This window comes from Choloepus didactylus, chromosome 9, assembly GCF_015220235.1.
Source record: "Choloepus didactylus isolate mChoDid1 chromosome 9, mChoDid1.pri, whole genome shotgun sequence".
Lineage (NCBI taxonomy): Eukaryota > Metazoa > Chordata > Mammalia > Pilosa > Megalonychidae > Choloepus > Choloepus didactylus.
The window spans coordinates 80261107-80270546 of NC_051315.1; the positions used below are offsets into that span (position 1 = coordinate 80261107).

The window sequence follows — 9440 nt, forward strand, 5'->3', positions numbered from 1 at the left end:
CTAGGCCCATATAGTTCAGAAAAGAAAGACTTCCTTCCTCTGAGGCCCAAGCATTAAAAAGGACTCTAATAGAACCACTGGCATTAGACATTCAGAAACAGTTTTATCATCTTTTACATCCCACTTCCATGAGTAAATTGATCCTATTTTATTACCACTTTCCCCTAAGTTGAGGACTAGGGTGGTAGCAGCACTCCCAGCCCATGGACAGCTGTATTTTGCTCACTACAGGTCAACCTTTGAACTCTAGAGACAAATAGGAGAGGAAGCAAGTTTGAAAAATCAAACACTTGATTGCAGAACTTCAGAGCTAGAAGGAACATTAAAATTCAGGTAGTTCCAGCCTTTTACCTACAAGATAAGGAGACCTACAAATGACAACAGAGATCCTGATCCCCAAACCTTAGAATAGCGAATGGCATATAGTAAGTGTTCAATAAAGAGGAGTCATATTGTAAACATTATTGCCTAGGACTAACCCTGTACAAGTTATCAGGGTGTTTTTTTCATTCTAGGGAAGTAATTAAGAATCTTGAGGGAATAGTATTTTCTACCTGCTTTTATTCCTCTAAGCTGAATGTATCATTCTAATGGAGACATCCTCTTTTGGGGTTGAAAAATGAAAATTCCCAGGAGATCTCAGATAGGAATCAATAGATATACTTACGATATTGATGGTGGCTGTTTGTGTGACACTGTATTCTGTAATGCTTCCCCACATAGGATTAGTCAAGTAACAAAGTTGAGAATATCTATGATTATAATGTGCTATTGCTTTGTTTTTCCCAAGGTAACACATACTTTGTTTTTATTCATTTTTGTAATCCATTTGGTCACCAAAAATCATATTGATATTATTTCAGAAATGTCTCTGAAACCTCTTCCTTCCTTACCATCCCAATAACTATCAACTTAGTTCAAGTTCACAGCATCTGCTGTAATATCTTTCCCCCTCCCTACATTTTTTTATAAGTTAGGTTTATTGAGATGTAGTTTCAATAAGTAAATTCACTCTTTTCATGTGTACAGTTCTATGAATTTTGACAAGTATGTACACTCATGTAACTACCATCAAGATAACAGAGCAGATCCAACACTCCAGGAAGTTCCCTCATGCACCTTCGTATGCATTCCTTCCCTCTAGTCCTAGCCCTTGGGAACTACTGATCTATTTTCTGTCTCTATAATTCTGCCTTTTCCAGAATGCCATTGTTGTAGTTTTCGGGCTACTATGACAAACACCACTCAGTGGGTTAGCTTAACAATGGGAATTTATTGTCTCATATTTTCAGAGGTTGGAAAGCTGGTTTCCTCCCGGGGTTGGGAACATTGGGTGGGCTGGCAATCTTTGGGGTTCCTTGGCTTTCCCATCACATGATGATGTCTTTTCCTTTCTCTTCCAGGTTCCATTGATGACCAGCTTTTAGTTTCTTCCCATAGTTTTCTCCTGCACTGGCTTCTGGGTTTTTCTCTTTATAAGGCTTTCAGTAACAGGATTAAGACCCATCCTGATTTGGTTGGCCACACCTTAACAAAAAATAACATCTTCAAAAAGTCCTATTTACAGTGGGTTCACATCCAGTGGAATGGGATTAAGGTTAAGAACATATTTTTCTGGGGTACATAATTCAACCCACCACAGGCACATAAATAGAATTTTGTAGTATGTTACCCTTTTGAGTCTGGTTATCTTTCACTCAGCATAATGCACTTAGCATTCACCCATGTTTTTGCATGTATTGTGGTTTGTTACTTTTGATTACTGAGTAGTACTCCATTGTATGAATGTACCTCCATTCATTTATCTGTTTACCAGTTGATGGACATTTGTGTATGATGATCTTTGGATGTGTCAATTTAGACAGGCTGAACTAAGTACCTGGTTTTTTGATCAAACACTAATTTAGGTACTACTGTGAGGATATTTTGCAGATGTGATTAAAGTCTCTAAGCAGTTGCCTTTAAGTTAATCAAAAAGGCAGTTGTCCTGGACGGGCCTGACCTAATCAGGTAAGTGTGTAAAAAGAAGGCTTTGGCCTTCCCTTAACTTAGATAGCCTCTGGGTCTGCAATTTCTCTCCCTAACCCCTTAATCTTCTTTCATAATTGCTGCTTGTGGACAAGACACTTTGGTTTATGCCCATGAGGTTCAAGCCTGCTTGTGATCTTCCATGTCTGCCTTACAGACTTCGGACATACTTAGCCAGCCCCCAAAGTTGTGTAAGCTGGTTCCTTACAAAAATACCCACGCACATACATACATAAATACACATACTACTAATTCTGCTTCTCTGGTTGAAACTTGAATGATACAGAATTGAGTATCAGAAATGGCTGAAAGGAACAGAATTTAAGGATGAGTTCTCTGGATTGGTTTTGGGTTTTCTAGAATTGGTTCTCCAATATGATTAAATTTAAAGGCACTATAGATCCTGTTTCTAGAGGTAAAGAGGGCACAGTTAAAAGCTAATAAGGAGAGGGTAGAGATGAGGAGGATAAGGTGGCTGATCAAGGTGTATGCTGGAAACCTGGAGGGTATAATAACACAGACTTTCAACTAATCCCTCAGTGACTTACTCCACATTTTTTCATGTCTGGTGCCTGCAAGTCCTGAGTCTACCGAGGTTTGCAGAGTGGTCCAGTTTGCTTCTTGAATACCTCCCTGAAGACATCTAAACTGGTAACTCCTCTTTTCCACTAAATCAGTTACCATTCCTCAATCTGATTTCCATCTCCAAAAACTGATGACATCTCTTGTTGTGTCTTCTTCCACTCTTATCTCCCTCTTATTAGTCATTTACTGTTAGTGGCATGTTTGAAAAGAAAAAAACATTAAATGTGTGTCCCATCAATGATATTTAACTGCAATCCCAAATTCTTATTTTTGATGGGCATATGGACTAGATTCATTTCTCATCAATATAAGAAAGTATTTGAATAGAGACCTGAAGTTTTAAACCACATTTACAAGTTGGTTGTTTACGCATGCTGCAGTTACTAGGTGATTAAGAGTATACTACTTTACACAGAAATTACTCTTGACAGATAACTTCCTTGTATGTTATGTGAAGGAAATTCATTCTAATTAGACCATAAAGCTGACTACAGAGCAAGGCAGACTGATACCCAAATCCTCTAAACCTCTCTGAGTGCCAGGCACCAACAGTATGGAAATCTGATGTGGAAAATGTGTTCCCCAGGTAATGAAGATCACAGGACAAGGAGAATTCCAGAAGGTTGGAGAGCTCTGAATGAGGGGATTTAGCAATGCCTACAAGAGCTGGAGGACACAGTGTTCTACTAGACTGCTCTTCTATGACTTTCAAAAAAAGGATCATTTTGTCAGAAATAACAATGACAATGATTTTTTAACATGGGAGTTGGGTATGTAAAAATTCATTATAAAAAAAAATTATTATATTTTTTCTTATTTTGTGCATATTGAAAATTTTTTAAATACAAGATTAAAACAATAAAAGATACATACTACAAAAATAAAATAATATAGTGTGTCTATTGATCAGAGGAGACAAAGACAATCGGCCATTGTTTGAATTTGAGAATAATATCAAACTGAAAGAAAAGCTGCATGAATAGTTAAGAAATCTATATACCCATTACCTAGATTTGGCTACTTTTAGTCATTTGTACCTTAGACCATTTGGTCATTCATGCTTTTTCTCTATGTTTCTCCAGAGAGATGGATAGAGAAATATACACACTTTTTCTGAACATTTGAGGGTTGCATATATCAAAGCCCTTTACCCTTAAATATTAGTTTCTGTATTGTATTAAAAAAGTATGAAAAGGATATTCTCTTATATACACACAGTATACATAAACTACAACAAATTTAGCATTAATAAAATTGTTTTATCTCATCGCTTCTTTGTATTAAAATTTGTTCTTCCTCTGTTAATCCACTACTAACAAAGTAATCAAATTTACCAATATCTGCAGAACAGCTGGACATCAGAGAGTCAAGGGCACCTCAGACCAACCCACAGCAAAGATTCACTCTTTCATTTCCTGCTCCTTACTTTTCTAAGTAAATGATGTTGGCCCAGAGCAACACCTTAGAACAGAACTCTCAGGAAAGAAGAGAACACCATCTAGGGGTGATGACCCATTTGGGTGTGGCATAAGACTCCAAAAAAAGATCCCAAACAGTGATTTAATATTTAGGAAGTTCAGGATACCTACAGGAGAACAGAGTCCCTCAATATTTTTTCATCAGTCAGTTTCCCATCTTGGGTACCTAGAAAGCAAGCCTTTCCTTTGTCTTTGAGCAGATCTAGAGGGCAAAGCTGAGCCTCTGAACGCCTAATGAGGTGGTCGAGTCCAAGCCCTGTCTACAGGGTTATGGTGGTTTGAAGCTGTGTATACCCCAGAAAAACATGTTCTAAAATCTTATCCATTCCTGTTGGTGTAAACCCATTACAAATAGAATCTTTTGATGAGGCTACATCAGTTAAGGTGTAACCCACCCCATTCAGGACAGGACTTAATCCTATTACTAGAGTCTTTTATAAACAGAATGAAATTCCGACAAAGAGAGAGAAAGTCTGGGAAGCAAGAAGCTGAAATCAGCAGAACCCAGAAGAGAAGGGAGAGACCAGCAGACACCGCCATGTGCCTAGCCACATGACAGAAGAGCCCAGGATTGCCAATACAGTCTTTTGGAAGAAAGCATCACCTTGATGGTGCCTTGATTTGGATATTTTCTCAGCCTCAAACTGTAAGCTAATAAATCCTCATTGTTTAAGCCAACCCATTTCATGGTGTCTGCTTTCAGCAACCTAGGAAACAAAAACAGGGGGCATACACACCAGTAGTCCAAGCCCTGTCCTTAGGGATGGACCATATGCACTATTGGTCTATGATTCTTTGTCATTGCTGGCAGAGGACTCCTGACTACAGATCAACTGAAAATCCCATTCAGAAAACCACTCTTTGTGTATTTCAAAAATTAAAAAAAGAAATTATTTTATGTACTTTAAAACTCAATAGCAGGCCAACAACAAAGAATCCATTAATTCAGTGTAAAATGTCATATTATTCATGAATGAAGGTCTGCAAGTTATCTGAAAAAAGAAAGATTGAGAATTGAGTCCTACATCCATATTCTCTCCTTGTTTTTCAGCTTCAATGCAAAGACAAGAAGACAAAGAAAAAGGGTTATTTATAGGAAGGTTCTGCTCTTCCAATTTGCCCTCTCCAAGGGCATAATCTCACCAATCCCTGAGGGTCCATGCCACCTGCACAGTCTTTGAGAATGTCAGTTGTTAGAGTAAGTCAGAGAGTAAACATCTTAGAAGGAAGGGTAATAGGGAAGATACGAGAACCTGGGGAATTTCTCACATCCCCTGCTGTGCCCATCTGTGAAAATAAAAGGACGAAGTTTGCTTTTGGCATCAGGGCTTCTGGGCCCTACTTTGTACAAGCTGTTTAATGCCCCTAAGTCATAGATTATTCCTTAGAAATAATACATTCTCTGCATAATTCACAAGGTATTCATGGGAACCACACAGGATAATGTATGGGAAAGCACTTGATAAATGATAAAACACTATACATGCATGACTGTTACCACTGTTTTCACTGACCATTTGACACTGTATACTATTAACTCTTGGAACTCATAGAATCTAATCACCCAAGAATATTCTTCAAATGCTGTTCTATGCAGCTCCATAGAATAAAAAAGAAGGAGGGAGGGTGGTAAGGAAGGAAGGAGGGTTGTAAGGAAGGAAGGAAAGAACAGAAAAGGAGGGAGGGAGGTAAGGAGGGATGGAGGAGGGAGGGAAGTAAGGAGGGAGGAAAGAAGGAAAGAAAGGAGGAAGAAAAGAAGGAAGGAAGGAAGGAAAGGAAGAAAACCCTGCCCATACTTAGAAAAAAGATATTAAAATTGGTTGTCTTTGGGTGGTAAAACTCCCAAATTTTTTGCCCAAATATTTTTGCCCTTGTATGATGTACTTCTCACATTTAAAAATAGGCATTTATGAATTTTTAATGAAAAAATAAACATAAAAACTATTTCACATTGAGGATTATGGGACAATGGCAGAGTAGGAAGCCCTAGGAATTGGTTCTTCAACCAAAACAAGTATTGAACTGACAGGAACTGTCCAAATCATCTATTTTAGAACTGGGGAGTCTAGTGGAACACTTGCAGTATCCAGGGAAGAGTTAGATGAAAAGGCTGATAAAGTGTGGTAAATGTTGGTGAATTCCACATTCCATTTAGTGGATACCATCTCCCGTCCTCCAACCACGTGGCAGGTAGCTGTGGAACAGCAGCCTGCATTCCTCCTATCAGTTGCTGGTGCCAGGGTGGGCAATAAGGACCTTGCCCTCCAAAAACCAGGGCATGTGGTCTAATTGCTAGTCACTGCTTTTGATCTCTGAAGGATTGACAGGGAGAGTGACCTTTGTTTCAACCCCCTCAAGCAGAAGCAGCAGAGGAATCTTAAAGTGACAGTATCCTTTTTCTTTCCTCATTTAGTGGCAAAAATAGTTTGGAAAAGTCACAAATGAATACTTCCAGCCCACAACAAGCAAAAAAAATCAGTAATACCAGAGAAAAGGGATAATTAGATTTCCAAAGTTACAATTACATAATACTCAGAATGTCCAGTTCTCAACAACAAAAAAATTACAAAACACTGAAAGAAACAGAAAAGTATGGCCCAAGCACAGAAAAAAGAATTTGACAGAAACCATCCTTGAGGAAGATCATACGTTGCATATGTTAAATCAACTGTCTTAAATATGTCCAGTGAGCTAAAGGAAACCATGGAAAAAGAACTAAATGAAATTAGAAAAACATAGTCTGAAATATGTGTGTGTGTGTGTGTGTATGCAGAAATACCTAGAAGTGTCTTAGTTTTCTGGCTCCAATCAAAAATACCATGATTGACATGAATAACATGAATTCATTGGCTCATGGTTTTGAGGCTAGAAGTCCAAAATTGAGGCATCAGCAAGGTGATGCTTTCTCCCTAAAGACTGCAGTGTTCCGGAACTGGTTGCTGGCAATCCTTGAGTCCTTGGCTTTTCTGTCACATGGCAATGCACATGGAAGTGCCTTCTCCTTTCTCTTCCTGGTTCTGTTGACTTTCAGCTTCTGCTCTTCCACATGGCTTTGTCTTCATAAAGCCCCAGTAATAGGATTAAGGCCCAACTTCATTCAGTTGGGCCACAGCTCAAGTAAAAATAACATCTTCAGAGTGTCCTATTTACAATGGGTTAGGATTAATATTAAGAACATGTCTTCTTTTGGGGTACATAATTCAACCTACCACAAAAAGGGAACAAACAGAAATTCTGAAACTGTAAAGTACAATAACTGAAATGAAAACTTGTAGAAGAATTCAATAGCAGATTTGAGGAGCCAAAGAAAGGATCAGCAAGCCTCAAGATAAGACAAATACCATTAAGCAGTGTGAGGAAAAGAAAGAAAAAGGAATGAAGAAAAGTAAAAAGAGCTTAGTGGAGTAGTGGAATACCATCAACCATATCAATGAAACCATCATAGGAGTCCCAGAAGGACAAGAGGGAGGAAAGGGGGCAGAAAAGGCATTTGGAGAAATAATGACCCCAAACCTCCCTAAATCTGATGAAAGAAATGCATATATGCATCCAAAAAACTCAACAAACTCCAGGCAAGATAAACTCAAAGAGATCAACACTAGAACACATTATAGTGCAATTGTCAAAACCCAAAGACAAAGAGAATTTTGAAAGCAGTAATAGAGAAGGAACTTCTTATATACAAGGGATCCTCAATAAGATTAACAACCAATTTCTTATCAGAAATCATGGGAGCCAGAAGGCAGTGGGATGACATATTTAAAGTCAAACAAGAAAACTGTCATCCAAGAAATCACAGCCAGCAAAATTATCCTTCAAGAATGAAAGAAAGGGCACCTTTATTCAGTGCTCCTGTACCACCACCATCACCTCCAGGTCCCCAGCACTGCTGACATATGGTTCTCCACTGGCACTGAGGAGCATGGCCTGAGGATCCAGCAGGTGGCAACCACCACAAGCCTCACCCCAGCTGAGCTGTGCAACTAAGTATCTGCCCAGTTCCAGCAGCTTTTCTGGGAGCCTGGCATCGCCTCCACTGACTTTATCCGCACCACCAAGGCTGTAAAGCACTACTAGGGGGTGCTGAAGGCCTGAGATTGACTCTACAAGGGGCTATATGAAGGTTGGTTCTATGCCCCCGATGAATGCTTCCTGCCTGAGGCCAAGGTCACTTGGCAGCCCAGCCTGTCAGGGAATGAGTGTCCTATGTCTCTGGAAAGCAAGCATCTGTCTCTTGGGCCAAGGAAGGAAACTACATTTTCAGGCTTTCCCAGTTTTGGGAACCTCTGCAGTGGTGGCTATGGAGCAACCCTCAGACCATTACCCCCAAGCCATTCCATCACACAGTCCTTCAGTGGTTGCACTCAGAGCTGGAAGATGCCTTGGGAGGTCTCCTGAACAGATGCAGTACAGAATAAATCCTTCTGGGCTTTACTCAGCCTGCTTCCCCAGTGAGCTAGGGTTGGAGGGGTCATCTGTTCATGCGCAGGTGGAGGACTATGCTCTGGTGAACACAGTGGCCTCTTTGTCCAAGCAGGTATCAGACCACTGTGATAACTTCCAGATCTATAAGGCTCTTGAGGCAGTATCCAGCTGTGTCCAGCAGACTAAAGGCTTTGTACAGGAGCAGGCACCATGGAAGTTGAACTTGGAGAGCACAGTGGATGCTCCCTGCTTGTGACTGTACTCCATGTGGTCTTGGAATGTTTGTGAGTCTTTGGAACTTTGCTCCAGCCAGTCACTCCAACCCTAGCTGACAAGATGGATGGCCAGGCTGGGGGTCTCTGCCACAGAGAGGGGCCTTGGTGAACAATATGTCTTGCCTTGGTTCTATAGTCATCCTTGCCCCTTTGAAAGGAGGAGTCTGGGACCCAAAACAAGGCTCTTGTTTCCAAGACTGGAACAGTCCAGGGCTTGGTTGGTAAAAGCCCACAGGACCTAGAAACTTAGTTCTTATTGGCTTGTGGTACAAAAGCAAATGTGTTATTTTTGTGTTTTGCATTTTCAGGAAAGCTATACTAACGTGTTTTTTTTTTTTTTTTAATTTGAAAATACTGGATTTAATAGAAAATATCACATTGTAAACAAATTCTTTGAACCATTAGCTTACAACAGAATGACAGCAACAATCATATATAAAAGCTTCAGACAGAACTGAACTGAACTGGTACCAAACATAGCACAAGAGGCCTGAGCCAGGGTCTTTCCCAGACATAGAGGCAACAGCAGCTGCAAATAGGCACAAAGGCAGGAGAAGGCAGCATCCACTCATGAAGGCTTCAGAGAGTAAAAGGAAGGCAGAATAGTAGACTCATCTTATGAACAAGGGATGAAGGACAAAGGGACAAA

At 39.9% G+C, this 9440-nt stretch overlaps 1 pseudogene; it reads left to right on the forward strand.

Annotated features, from left to right (window-relative positions):
• The first annotated feature begins 3186 nt into the window (after positions 1–3186).
• Positions 3187–9033, forward strand: LOC119543780 (annotated as a pseudogene).
• Positions 9034–9440: the final 407 nt, after the last annotated feature.